This window comes from Xyrauchen texanus, chromosome 38, assembly GCF_025860055.1.
Source record: "Xyrauchen texanus isolate HMW12.3.18 chromosome 38, RBS_HiC_50CHRs, whole genome shotgun sequence".
Classification (NCBI taxonomy): domain Eukaryota; kingdom Metazoa; phylum Chordata; class Actinopteri; order Cypriniformes; family Catostomidae; genus Xyrauchen; species Xyrauchen texanus.
The window spans coordinates 14,642,816-14,655,380 of NC_068313.1; the positions used below are offsets into that span (position 1 = coordinate 14,642,816).

Genomic DNA, 12,565 nt, shown 5'->3' on the forward strand with positions numbered 1-12,565 from the left:
TGAGACTCTGTAGAATTGATTGCCGTTTCAAAATGCACTGTCAGGTTTTTCTGTCCTCAGGAAAGTACAGAGAGCACAGTCACTGCCAGATAAACACTGCAGAATTTGATACCAGCATTTCCTATGTACAAGACAAATGTCTTGACCAGAGTAGCCACAGCACCCTGTTGGAAATGAGTGTTAGCATGTCAGAGAAGTCTTATAATGCAGTCAATGAAAGATTTGTGAACAGGGTTTAGTTTTGCCCATGCAATTGAGAGCATGAAAGTGTTTGTTTGAGAAAAGAGTTTTGGTGGTCAGGTACTCTTGCCGTTTTTTGGCCAAGTGTGCTTAGCAAAATGCTATCAGCTGCGACTCAAACCCACAACCTTTGAATGACTACATTTGGCAATCTAGAAGTCCAATGCGCTATCCATTGCGCCACAGAGCCCACCTGTTTGACCCATGTGTCTCTAAAACTGCGAGATCGCACTTCCTTTGGCAAGGAAATCTAAATCCCCTCGTCTCTGTACAATTGAACATACTTTCAAAAGTAGCTTTCAGGACTTCCTGTCCTTAGGAGGGCCCAGAAAGAACAGTCACTGCCAGATAAGCAATGCTAAGATTTGAAAGCAGGATCTCCTGTTTGCAAGAAAGGTACCTTGTCCAGCTAAGCCACAGGACACTGTTAGAAAAGATTGTTAGCATATCAGAGCATAATTAAAAAAACATCCAAGAAAAGATCTGAGAACAGGATTGACTTCTACCCTTGATCAGTGCTTCATATTGTCTTGGGTAGCCGTTTTCTATCAGCTTTCAGAAAAGCACACATTTTATCATTACTCAGTTGCACAACACAATGCAAAGGCACTGCTGGGATTTGAACCCAGGATCTCCTGTTTACTAGACAGGCGCTTTAACCAACTAAGCCACAGCACCTGTCTCTTGACTTTATGGGAGGGTGACTGTGAGGAGCAAAACATCCAGAAGAGAGGTCATAGTTTCGAGTAATAGGTCGTGCTATTGACAGCATGAAGGAGTTTGTTTGAGGAAAGTGTTTTGGTTGTCAGATTGCCTTGCCATTTTTAGGCCAAGTGTGCTTAGCAAAATGTCAAAAGCTTCAACCTGAATCCAAAACCTTTGAATAGCCATATTTTGCAAAATAGAAGTCTAACGCCCTATCAATTGAACTACAGAACACACAGAAAGGACAGAGAGCACAGTCACTGCCAGATAAACACTGCACAATTTGATACCAGCATTTCCTATGTACAAGACAAATGTCTTGACCAGAGTAGCCACAACATTCTGTTGGAAATGAATGTTAGCATGTCAAAGTAGTCTTAGAATGCCACAGCACCTTTATCTAAACTTTCTGGGAGGGTGACTGTGACGAGCAAAACATCCAGAAGAGAGGTCATAGTATCGAGTAATAGGTTGTGCTATTGACAGCATGAAGGAAAGTGTTTTGGTTGTCAGATAGCCTTGACATTTTCAGGCCAAGTGTGCTTAGCAAAATGACAAAAGCTGCAACCTGAATCCAAAACCTCTGAATAGCCATATTTGACAAAAATAGAAGTCTAGCGCTCTCTCAATTGCACTACAGAACCCAAAAAGCACTCCTTTGTGTCCCAAAAACAGTGAGTTTACACACTCTGTGGCATGAAAATCCCTCGACTCTGTAGAATTGATTGTCGTTTCAAAATGCACTGCCAGGACTTTCTGTCCTCAGGAAAGTACAGAGAGCACAGTCACTGCCAGATAAACACTGCACAATTTGATACCAGCATTTCCTATGTACAAGACAAATGTCTTGACCAGAGTAGCCACAGCACTCTGTTGGAAATGAATGTTAGCATGTCAAAGTAGTCTTAGAATGCCACAGCACCTTTATCTAAACTTTCTGGGAGGGTGACTGTGACGAGCAAAACATCCAGAAGAGAAGTCATAGTATCGAGTAATAGGTTGTGCTATTGACAGCATGAAGGAAAGTGTTTTGGTTGTCAGATAGCCTTGACATTTTCAGGCCAACTGTGCTTAGCAAAATGTCAAAAGCTTCAACCTGAATCCAAAACCTTTGAATAGCCATATTTTGCAAAATAGAAGTCTAACGCCCTATCAATTGAACTACAGAACCCACAAAAAGGACAGAGAGCACAGTCACTGCCAGATAAACACTGCACAATTTGATACCAGCATTTCCTATGTACAAGACAAATGTCTTGATCAGAGTAGCCACAGCACTCCAAAACCTTTGAATAGCCATATTTGGCAAAATAGAAGTCTAGCGCTCTCTCAATTGCACTACAGATCCCACAAAAAGCACTCCTTTGTGTCCCCAAAACAGTGAGTTTATGCACTCTGTGGCATGGAAATCACCTTCCCTGAGACTCTGTAGAATTGATTGCCGTTTCAAAATGCACTGTCAGGTTTTTCTGTCCTCAGGAAAGTACAGAGAGCACAGTCACTGCCAGATAAACACTGCAGAATTTGATACCAGCATTTCCTATGTACAAGACAAATGTCTTGACCAGAGTAGCCACAGCACCCTGTTGGAAATGAGTGTTAGCATGTCAGAGAAGTCTTATAATGCAGTCAATGAAAGATTTGTGAACAGGGTTTAGTTTTGCCCATGCAATTGAGAGCATGAAAGTGTTTGTTTGAGAAAAGAGTTTTGGTGGTCAGGTACTCTTGCCGCTTTTTGGCCAAGTGTGCTTAGCAAAATGCTATCAGCTGCGACTCTGATGGGACTCGAACCCACAACCTTTGAATGACCACATTTGGCAATCTAGAAGTCCAATGCGCTATCCATTGCGCCACAGAGCCCACCTGTTTGACCCATGTGTCTCTAAAACTGCGAGATCGCACTTCCTTTGGCAAGGAAATCTAAATCCCCTCGTCTCTGTACAATTGAACATACTTTCAAAAGTAGCTTTCAGGACTTCCTGTCCTTAGGAGGGCCCAGAAAGAACAGTCACTGCCAGATAAGCAATGCTAAGATTTGAAAGCAGGATCTCCTGTTTGCAAGAAAGGTACCTTGTCCAGCTAAGCCACAGGACACTGTTAGAAAAGAGTGTTAGCATATCAGAGCATAATTAAAAAAAACATCCAAGAAAAGATCTGAGAACAGGATTGACTTCTACCCTTGATCAGTGCTGCATATTGTCTTGGGTAGCCGTTTTCTATCAGCTTTCAGAAAAGCACACATTTTATCATTACTCAGTTGCACAACACAATGCAAAGGCACTGCTGGGATTTGAACCCAGGATCTCCTGTTTACTAGACAGGCGCTTTAACCAACTAAGCCACAGCACCTGTCACTTGACTTTATGGGAGGGTGACTGTGAGGAGCAAAACATCCAGAAGAGAGGTCATAGTTTCGAGTAATAGGTCGTGCTATTGACAGCATGAAGGAGTTTGTTTGAGGAAAGTGTTTTGGTTGTCAGATAGCCTTGCCATTTTTAGGCCAAGTGTGCTTAGCAAAATGTCAAAAGCTTCAACCTGAATCCAAAACCTTTGAATAGCCATATTTTGCAAAATAGAAGTCTAACGCCCTATCAATTGAACTACAGAACCCACAAAAAGGACAGAGAGCACAGTCACTGCCAGATAAACACTGCACAATTTGATACCAGCATTTCCTATGTACAAGACAAATGTCTTGACCAGAGTAGCCACAGCATTCTGTTGGAAATGAATGTTGGCATGTCAAAGTAGTCTTAGAATGCCACAGCACCTTTATCTAAACTTTCTGGGAGGGTGACTGTGACGAGCAAAACATCCAGAAGAGAGGTCATAGTATCGAGTAATAGGTTGTGCTATTGACAGCATGAAGGAAAGTGTTTTGGTTGTCAGGTAGCCTTGACATTTTTAGGCCAAGTGTGCTTAGCAAAATGACAAAAGCTGCAACCTTAATCCAAAACCTCTGAATAGCCATATTTGACAAAAATAGAAGTCTAGCGCTCTCTCAATTGCACTACAGAACCCCAAAAAGCACTCCTTTGTGTCCCAAAAACAGTGAGTTTACACACTCTGTGGCATGAAAATCCCCTCGACTCTGTAGAATTGATTGCCGTTTCAAAATGCACTGCCAGGACTTTCTGTCCTCAGGAAAGTACAGAGAGCACAGTCACTGCCAGATAAACACTGCACAATTTGATACCAGCATTTCCTATGTACAAGACAAATGTCTTGACCAGAGTAGCCACAGCACTCTGTTGGAAATGAATGTTAGCATGTCAAAGTAGTCTTAGAATGCCACAGCACCTTTATCTAAACTTTCTGCGAGGGTGACTGTGACGAGCAAAACATCCAGAAGAGAGGTCATAGTATCGAGTAATAGGTTGTGCTATTGACAGCATGAAGGAAAGTGTTTTGGTTGTCAGATAGCCTTGACATTTTTAGGCCAAGTGTGCTTAGCAAAATGACAAAAGCTGCAACCTGAATCCAAAACCTTTGAATAGCCATATTTGGCAAAATAGAAGTCTAGCGCTCTCTCAATTGCACTACAGATCCCACAAAAGCACTCCTTTGTGTCCCCAAAACAGTGAGTTTATGCACTCTGTGGCATGGAAATCACCTTCCTGAGACTCTGTAGAATTGATTGCCGTTTCAAAATGCACTGTCAGGTTTTTCTGTCCTCAGGAAAGTACAGAGAGCACAGTCACTGCCAGATAAACACTGCAGAATTTGATACCAGCATTTCCTATGTACAAGACAAATGTCTTGACCAGAGTAGCCACAGCATTCTGTTGGAAATGAATGTTAGCATGTCAAAGTAGTCTTAGAATGCCACAGCACCTTTATCTAAACTTTCTGCGAGGGTGACTGTGACGAGCAAAACATCCAGAAGAGAGGTCATAGTATCGAGTAATAGGTTGTGCTATTGACAGCATGAAGGAAAGTGTTTTGTTTGTCAGATAGCCTTGACATTTTTAGGCCAAGTGTGCTTAGCAAAATGACAAAAGCTGCAACCTGAATCCAAAACCTCTGAATAGCCATATTTGACAAAAATAGAAGTCTAGCGCTCTCTCAATTGCACTACAGAACCCCAAAAAGCACTCCTTTGTGTCCCAAAAACAGTGAGTTTACACACTCTGTGGCATGAAAATCCCTCGACTCTGTAGAATTGATTGCCATTTCAAAATGCACTGCCAGGACTTTCTGTCCTCAGGAAAGTACAGAGAGCACAGTCACTGCCAGATAAACACTGCACAATTTGATACCAGCATTTCCTATGTACAAGACAAATGTCTTGATCAGAGTAGCCACAGCACTCTGTTGGAAATGAATGTTAGCATGTCAAAGTAGTCTTAGAATGCCACAGCACCTTTATCTAAACTTTCTGGGAGGGTGAATGTGACGAGCAAAACATCCAGAAGAGAGGTCATAGTATCGAGTAATAGGTTGTGCTATTGACAGCATGAAGGAAAGTGTTTTGGTTGTCAGATAGCCTTGACATTTTTAGGCCAAGTGTGCTTAGCAAAATGACAAAAGCTGCAACCTGAATCCAAAACCTTTGAATAGCCATATTTGGCAAAATAGAAGTCTAAGCTCTCTCAATTGCACTACAGATCCCACAAAAAGCACTCCTTTGTGTCCCCAAAACAGTGAGTTTATGCACTCTGTGGCATGGAAATCACCTTCCCTGAGACTCTGTAGAATTGATTGCCGTTTCAAAATGCACTGTCAGGTTTTTCTGTCCTCAGGAAAGTACAGAGAGCACAGTCACTGCCAGATAAACACTGCAGAATTTGATACCAGCATTTCCTATGTACAAGACAAATGTCTTGACCAGAGTAGCCACAGCACCCTGTTGGAAATGAGTGTTAGCATGTCAGAGAAGTCTTATAATGCAGTCAATGAAAGATTTGTGAACAGGGTTTAGTTTTGCCCATGCAATTGAGAGCATGAAAGTGTTTGTTTGAGAAAAGAGTTTTGGTGGTCAGGTACTCTTGCCGTTTTTTGGCCAAGTGTGCTTAGCAAAATGCCATCAGCTGCGACTCTGATGGGACTCGAACCCACAACCTTTGAATGACCACATTTGGCAATCTAGAAGTCCAATGCGCTATCCATTGCGCCACAGAGCCCACCTGTTTGACCCATGTGTCTCTAAAACTGCGAGATCGCACTTTCTTTGGCAAGGAAATCTAAATCCCCTCGTCTCTGTACAATTGAACATACTTTCAAAAGTAGCTTTCAGGACTTCCTGTCCTTAGGAGGGCCCAGAAAGAACAGTCACTGCCAGATAAGCAATGCTAAGATTTGAAAGCAGGATCTCCTGTTTGCAAGAAAGGTACCTTGTCCAGCTAAGCCACAGGACACTGTTAGAAAAGAGTGTTAGCATATCAGAGCATAATTTAAAAAAACATCCAAGAAAGGATCTGAGAACAGGACTGACTTCTACCCTTGATCAGTGCTGCATATTGTCTTGGGTAGCCGTTTTCTATCAGCTTTCAGAAAAGCACACATTTTATCATTACTCAGTTGCACAACACAATGCAAAGGCACTGCTGGGCTTTGAACCCAGGATCTCCTGTTTACTAGACAGGCGCTTTAACCAACTAAGCCACAGAACCTGTCGTTTGACTTTATGGGAGGGTGACTGTGAGGAGCAAAACATCCAGAAGAGAGGTCATAGTTTCGAGTAATAGGTCGTGCTATTGACAGCATGAAGGAGTTTGTTTGAGGAAAGTGTTTTGGTTGTCAGATAGCCTTGCCATTTTTAGGCCAAGTGTGCTTAGCAAAATGTCAAAAGCTTCAACCTGAATCCAAAACCTTTGAATAGCCATATTTTGCAAAATAGAAGTCTAACGCCCTATCAATTGAACTACAGAACCCACAGAAAGGACAGAGAGCACAGTCACTGCCAGATAAACACTGCAGAATTTGATACCAGCATTTCCTATGTACAAGACAAATGTCTTGACCAGAGTAGCCACAGCACTCTGTTGGAAATGAATGTTAGCATGTCAAAGTAGTCTTAGAATGCCACAGCACCTTTATCTAAACTTTCCGGGAGGGTGACTGTGACGAGCAAAACATCCAGAAGAGAGGTCATAGTATCGAGTAATAGGTCGTGCTATTGACAGCATGAAGGAAAGTGTTTTGGTTGTCAGATAGCCTTGACATTTTTAGGCCAAGTGTGCTTAGCAAAATGACAAAAGCTGCAACCTGAATCCAAAACCTCTGAATAGCCATATTTGACAAAAATAGAAGTCTAGCTCTCTCAATTGCACTACAGAACCCCAAAAGCACTCCTTTGTGTCCCAAAAACAGTGAGTTTACACACTCTGTGGCATGAAAATCCCTCGACTCTGTAGAATTGATTGCCGTTTCAAAATGCACTGCCAGGACTTTCTGTCCTCAGGAAAGTACAGAGAGCACAGTCACTGCCAGATAAACACTGCACAATTTGATACCAGCATTTCCTATGTACAAGACAAATGTCTTGACCAGAGTAGCCACAGCACTCTGTTGGAAATGAATGTTAGCATGTCAAAGTAGTCTTAGAATGCCACAGCACCTTTATCTAAACTTTCTGCGAGGGTGACTGTGACGAGCAAAACATCCAGAAGAGAGGTCATAGTATCGAGTAATAGGTTGTGCTATTGACAGCATGAAGGAAAGTGTTTTGGTTGTAAGATAGCCTTGACATTTTTAGGCCAAGTGTGCTTAGCAAAATGACAAAAGCTGCAACCTGAATCCAAAACCTTTGAATAGCCATATTTGGCAAAATAGAACTCTAGCGCTCTCTCAATTGCACTACAGATCCCACAAAAAGCACTCCTTTGTGTCCCCAAAACAGTGAGTTTATGCACTCTGTGGCATGGAAATCACCTTCCCTGAGACTCTGTAGAATTGATTGCCGTTTCAAAATGCACTGTCAGGTTTTTCTGTCCTCAGGAAAGTACAGAGAGCACAGTCACTGCCAGATAAACACTGCAGAATTTGATACCAGCATTTCCTATGTACAAGACAAATGTCTTGACCAGAGTAGCCACAGCATTCTGTTGGAAATGAATGTTAGCATGTCAAAGTAGTCTTAGAATGCCACAGCACCTTTATCTAAACTTTCTGGGAGGGTGACTGTGACGAGCAAAACATCCAGAAGAGAGGTCATAGTATCGAGTAATAGGTCGTGCTATTGACAGCATGAAGGAAAGTGTTTTGTTTGTCAGATAGCCTTGACATTTTTAGGCCAAGTGTGCTTAGCAAAATGACAAAAGCTGCAACCTGAATCCAAAACCTCTGAATTGCCATATTTGACAAAAATAGAAGTCTAGCGCTCTCTCAATTGCACTACAGAACCCCAAAAAGCACTCCTTTGTGTCCCAAAAACAGTGAGTTTACACACTCTGTGGCATGAAAATCCCCTCGACTCTATAGAATTGACTGCCGTTTCAAAATGCACTGCCAGGACTTTCTGTCCTCAGGAAAGTACAGAGAGCACAGTCACTGCCAGATAAACACTGCACAATTTGATACCAGCATTTCCTATGTACAAGACAAATGTCTTGACCAGAGTAGCCACAGCACTCTGTTGGAAATGAATGTTAGCATGTCAAAGTAGTCTTAGAATGCCACAGCACCTTTATCTAAACTTTCTGGGAGGGTGACTGTGACGAGCAAAACATCCAGAAGAGAGGTCATAGTATCGAGTAATAGGTTGTGCTATTGACAGCATGAAGGAAAGTGTTTTGGTTGTCAGATAGCCTTGACATATTTAGGCCAAGTGTGCTTAGCAAAATGACAAAAGCTGCAACCTGAATCCAAAACCTTTGAATAGCCATATTTGGCAAAATAGAAGTCTAGCGCTCTCTCAATTGCACTACAGATCCCACAAAAGCACTCCTTTGTGTCCCCAAAACAGTGAGTTTATGCACTCTGTGGCATGGAAATCACCTTCCCTGAGACTCTGTAGAATTGATTGCCGTTTCAAAATGCACTGTCAGGTTTTTCTGTCCTCAGGAAAGTACAGAGAGCACAGTCACTGCCAGATAAACACTGCAGAATTTGATACCAGCATTTCCTATGTACAAGACAAATGTCTTGACCAGAGTAGCCACAGCACCCTGTTGGAAATGAGTGTTAGCATGTCAGAGAAGTCTTATAATGCAGTCAATGAAAGATTTGTGAACAGGGTTTAGTTTTGCCCATGCAATTGAGAGCATGAAAGTGTTTGTTTGAGAAAAGAGTTTTGGTGGTCAGGTACTCTTGCCGTTTTTTGGCCAAGTGTGCTTAGCAAAATGCCATCAGCTGCGACTCTGATGGGACTTGAACCCACAACATTTGAATGACCACATTTGGCAATCTAGAAGTCCAATGCACTATCCATTGCGCCACAGAGCCCACCTGTTTGACCCATGTGTCTCTAAAACTGCGAGATCGCACTTTCTTTGGCAAGGAAATCTAAATCCCCTCGTCTCTGTACATTTGAACATACTTTCAAAAGTAGCTTTCAGGACTTCCTGTCCTTAGGAGGGCCCAGAAAGAACAGTCACTGCCAGATAAGCAATGCTAAGATTTGAAAGCAGGATCTCCTGTTTGCAAGAAAGGTACCTTGTCCAGCTAAGCCACAGGACACTGTTAGAAAAGAGTGTTAGCATATCAGAGCATAATTTAAAAAAAACATCCAAGAAAGGATCTGAGAACAGGATTGACTTCTACCCTTGATCAGTGCTGCATATTGTCTTGGGTAGCCGTTTTCTATCAGCTTTCAGAAAAGCACACATTTTATCATTACTCAGATGCAAAACACAATGCAAAGGCACTGCTGGGATTTGAACCCAGGATCTCCTGTTTACTAGACAGGCGCTTTAACCAACTAAGCCACAGCACCTGTCGCTTGACCTTATGGGAGGGTGACTGTGAGGAGCAAAACATCCAGAAGAGAGGTCATAGTTTCGAGTAATAGGTCGTGCTATTGACAGCATGAAGGAGTTTGTTTGAGGAAAGTGTTTTGGTTGTCAGATAGCCTTGCCATTTTTAGGCCAAGTGTGCTTAGCAAAATGTCAAAAGCTTCAACCTGAATCCAAAACCTTTGAATAGCCATATTTTGCAAAATAGAAGTCTAACGCCCTATCAATTGAACTACAGAACCCACAAAAAGGACAGAGAGCACAGTCACTGCCAGATAAACACTGCACAATTTGATACCAGCATTTCCTATGTACAAGACAAATGTCTTGACCAGAGTAGCCACAGCATTCTGTTGGAAATGAATGTTAGCATGTCAAAGTAGTCTTAGAATGCCACAGCACCTTTATCTAAACTTTCTGGGAGGGTGACTGTGACGAGCAAAACATCCAGAAGAGAGGTCATAGTATCGAGTAATAGGTCGTGCTATTGACAGCATGAAGGAAAGTGTTTTGGTTGTCAGGTAGCCTTGACATTTTTAGGCCAAGTGTGCTTAGCAAAATGACAAAAGCTGCAACCTGAATCCAAAACCTCTGAATAGCCATATTTGACAAAAATAGAAGTCTAACGCTCTCTCAATTGCACTACAGAACCCCAAAAAGCACTCCTTTGTGTCCCAAAAACAGTGAGTTTACACACTCTGTGGCATGAAAATCCCCTCGACTCTGTAGAATTGATTGCCGTTTCAAAATGCACTGCCAGGACTTTCTGTCCTCAGGAAAGTACAGAGAGCACAGTCACTGCCAGATAAACACTGCACAATTTGATACCAGCATTTCCTATGTACAAGACAAATGTCTTGACCAGAGTAGCCACAGCACTCTGTTGGAAATGAATGTTAGCATGTCAAAGCAGTCTTAGAATGCCACAGCACCTTTATCTAAACTTTCTGGGAGGGTGACTGTGACGAGCAAAACATCCAGAAGAGAGGTCATAGTATCGAGTAATAGGTTGTGCTATTGACAGCATGAAGGAAAGTGTTTTGGTTGTCAGATAGCCTTGACATTTTTAGGCCAAGTGTGCTTAGCAAAATGACAAAAGCTGCAACCTGAATCCAAAACCTTTGAATAGCCATATTTGGCAAAATAGAAGTCTAAGCTCTCTCAATTGCACTACAGATCCCACAAAAAGCACTCCTTTGTGTCCCCAAAACAGTGAGTTTATGCACTCTGTGGCATGGAAATCACCTTCCCTGAGACTCTGTAGAATTGATTGCCGTTTCAAAATGCACTGTCAGGTTTTTCTGTCCTCAGGAAAGTACAGAGAGCACAGTCACTGCCAGATAAACACTGCAGAATTTGATACCAGCATTTCCTATGTACAAGACAAATGTCTTGACCAGAGTAGCCACAGCACCCTGTTGGAAATGAGTGTTAGCATGTCAGAGAAGTCTTATAATGCAGTCAATGAAAGATTTGTGAACAGGTTTTAGTTTTGCCCATGCAATTGAGAGCATGAAAGTGTTTGTTTGAGAAAAGAGTTTTGGTGGTCAGGTACTCTTGCCGTTTTTTGGCCAAGTGTGCTTAGCAAAATGCCATCAGCTGCGACTCTGATGGGACTCAAACCCACAACCTTTGAATGACCACATTTGGCAATCTAGAAGTCCAATGCGCTATCCATTTCTCCACAGAGCCCACCTGTTTGACCCATGTGTCTCTAAAACTGCGAGATCGCACTTTCTTTGGCAAAGAAATCTAAATCCCCTCGTCTCTGTACATTTGAACATACTTTCAAAAGTAGCTTTCAGGACTTCCTGTCCTTAGGAGGGCCCAGAAAGAACAGTCACTGCCAGATAAGCAATGCTAAGATTTGAAAGCAGGATCTCCTGTTTGCAAGAAAGGTACCTTGTCCAGCTAAGCCACAGGACACTGTTAGAAAAGAGTGTTAGCATATCAGAGCATAATTTAAAAAAAACATCCAAGAAAGGATTGACTTCTACCCTTGATCAGTGCTGCATATTGTCTTGGGTAGCCGTTTTCTATCAGCTTTCAGAAAAGCACACATTTTATCATTACTCAGATGCACAACACAATGCAAAGGCACTGCTGGGATTTGAACCCAGGATCTCCTGTTTACTAGACAGGTGCTTTAACCAACTAAGCCACAGCACCTGTCGCATGACCTTATGGGAGGGTGACTGTGAGGAGCAAAACATCCAGAAGAGAGGTCATAGTTTCGAGTAATAGGTCGTGCTATTGACAGCATGAAGGAGTTTGTTTGAGGAAAGTGTTTTGGTTGTCAGATAGCCTTGCCATTTTTAGGCCAAGTGTGCTTAGCAAAATGTCAAAAGCTTCAACCTGAATCCAAAACCTTTGAATAGCCATATTTTGCAAAATAGAAGTCTAACGCCCTATCAATTGAACTACAGAACCCACAAAAAGGACAGAGAGCACAGTCACTGCCAGATAAACACTGCACAATTTGATACCAGCATTTCCTATGTACAAGACAAATGTCTTGACCAGAGTAGCCACAGCATTCTGTTGGAAATGAATGTTAGCATGTCAAAGTAGTCTTAGAATGCCACAGCACCTTTATCTAAACTTTCTGGGAGGGTGACTGTGACGAGCAAAACATCCAGAAGAGAGGTCATAGTATCGAGTAATAGGTCGTGCTATTGACAGCATGAAGGAAAGTGTTTTGGTTGTCAGGTAGCCTTGACATTTTT

General features: G+C 42.3%; 8 non-coding genes across 8 annotated transcripts; all 8 read right to left on the minus strand.

Annotated features, from left to right (window-relative positions):
* Positions 1-844: 844 nt before the first annotated feature.
* trnat-agu (transfer RNA threonine (anticodon AGU)) lies at positions 845-918 on the minus strand. The gene has a single exon. It is a non-coding gene; the product is annotated as a tRNA-Thr (tRNA).
* Positions 919-2,715: 1,797 nt separating this feature from the next.
* trnar-ucu (transfer RNA arginine (anticodon UCU)) lies at positions 2,716-2,805 on the minus strand. The gene is given in 2 exon segments: positions 2,716-2,751; positions 2,769-2,805. It is a non-coding gene; the product is annotated as a tRNA-Arg (tRNA).
* Positions 2,806-3,220: 415 nt separating this feature from the next.
* Positions 3,221-3,294, minus strand: trnat-agu (transfer RNA threonine (anticodon AGU)). Its single transcript has one exon. It is a non-coding gene; the product is annotated as a tRNA-Thr (tRNA).
* Positions 3,295-5,978: 2,684 nt separating this feature from the next.
* On the minus strand, positions 5,979-6,068 carry trnar-ucu (transfer RNA arginine (anticodon UCU)). The gene is given in 2 exon segments: positions 5,979-6,014; positions 6,032-6,068. It is a non-coding gene; the product is annotated as a tRNA-Arg (tRNA).
* A 415-nt stretch (positions 6,069-6,483) lies between these two features.
* On the minus strand, positions 6,484-6,557 carry trnat-agu (transfer RNA threonine (anticodon AGU)). Its single transcript has one exon. It is a non-coding gene; the product is annotated as a tRNA-Thr (tRNA).
* A 2,683-nt stretch (positions 6,558-9,240) lies between these two features.
* On the minus strand, positions 9,241-9,330 carry trnar-ucu (transfer RNA arginine (anticodon UCU)). Its single transcript is given in 2 exon segments — positions 9,241-9,276; positions 9,294-9,330. It is a non-coding gene; the product is annotated as a tRNA-Arg (tRNA).
* A 416-nt stretch (positions 9,331-9,746) lies between these two features.
* On the minus strand, positions 9,747-9,820 carry trnat-agu (transfer RNA threonine (anticodon AGU)). Its single transcript has one exon. It is a non-coding gene; the product is annotated as a tRNA-Thr (tRNA).
* A 2,114-nt stretch (positions 9,821-11,934) lies between these two features.
* trnat-agu (transfer RNA threonine (anticodon AGU)) lies at positions 11,935-12,008 on the minus strand. Its single transcript has one exon. It is a non-coding gene; the product is annotated as a tRNA-Thr (tRNA).
* Positions 12,009-12,565: the final 557 nt, after the last annotated feature.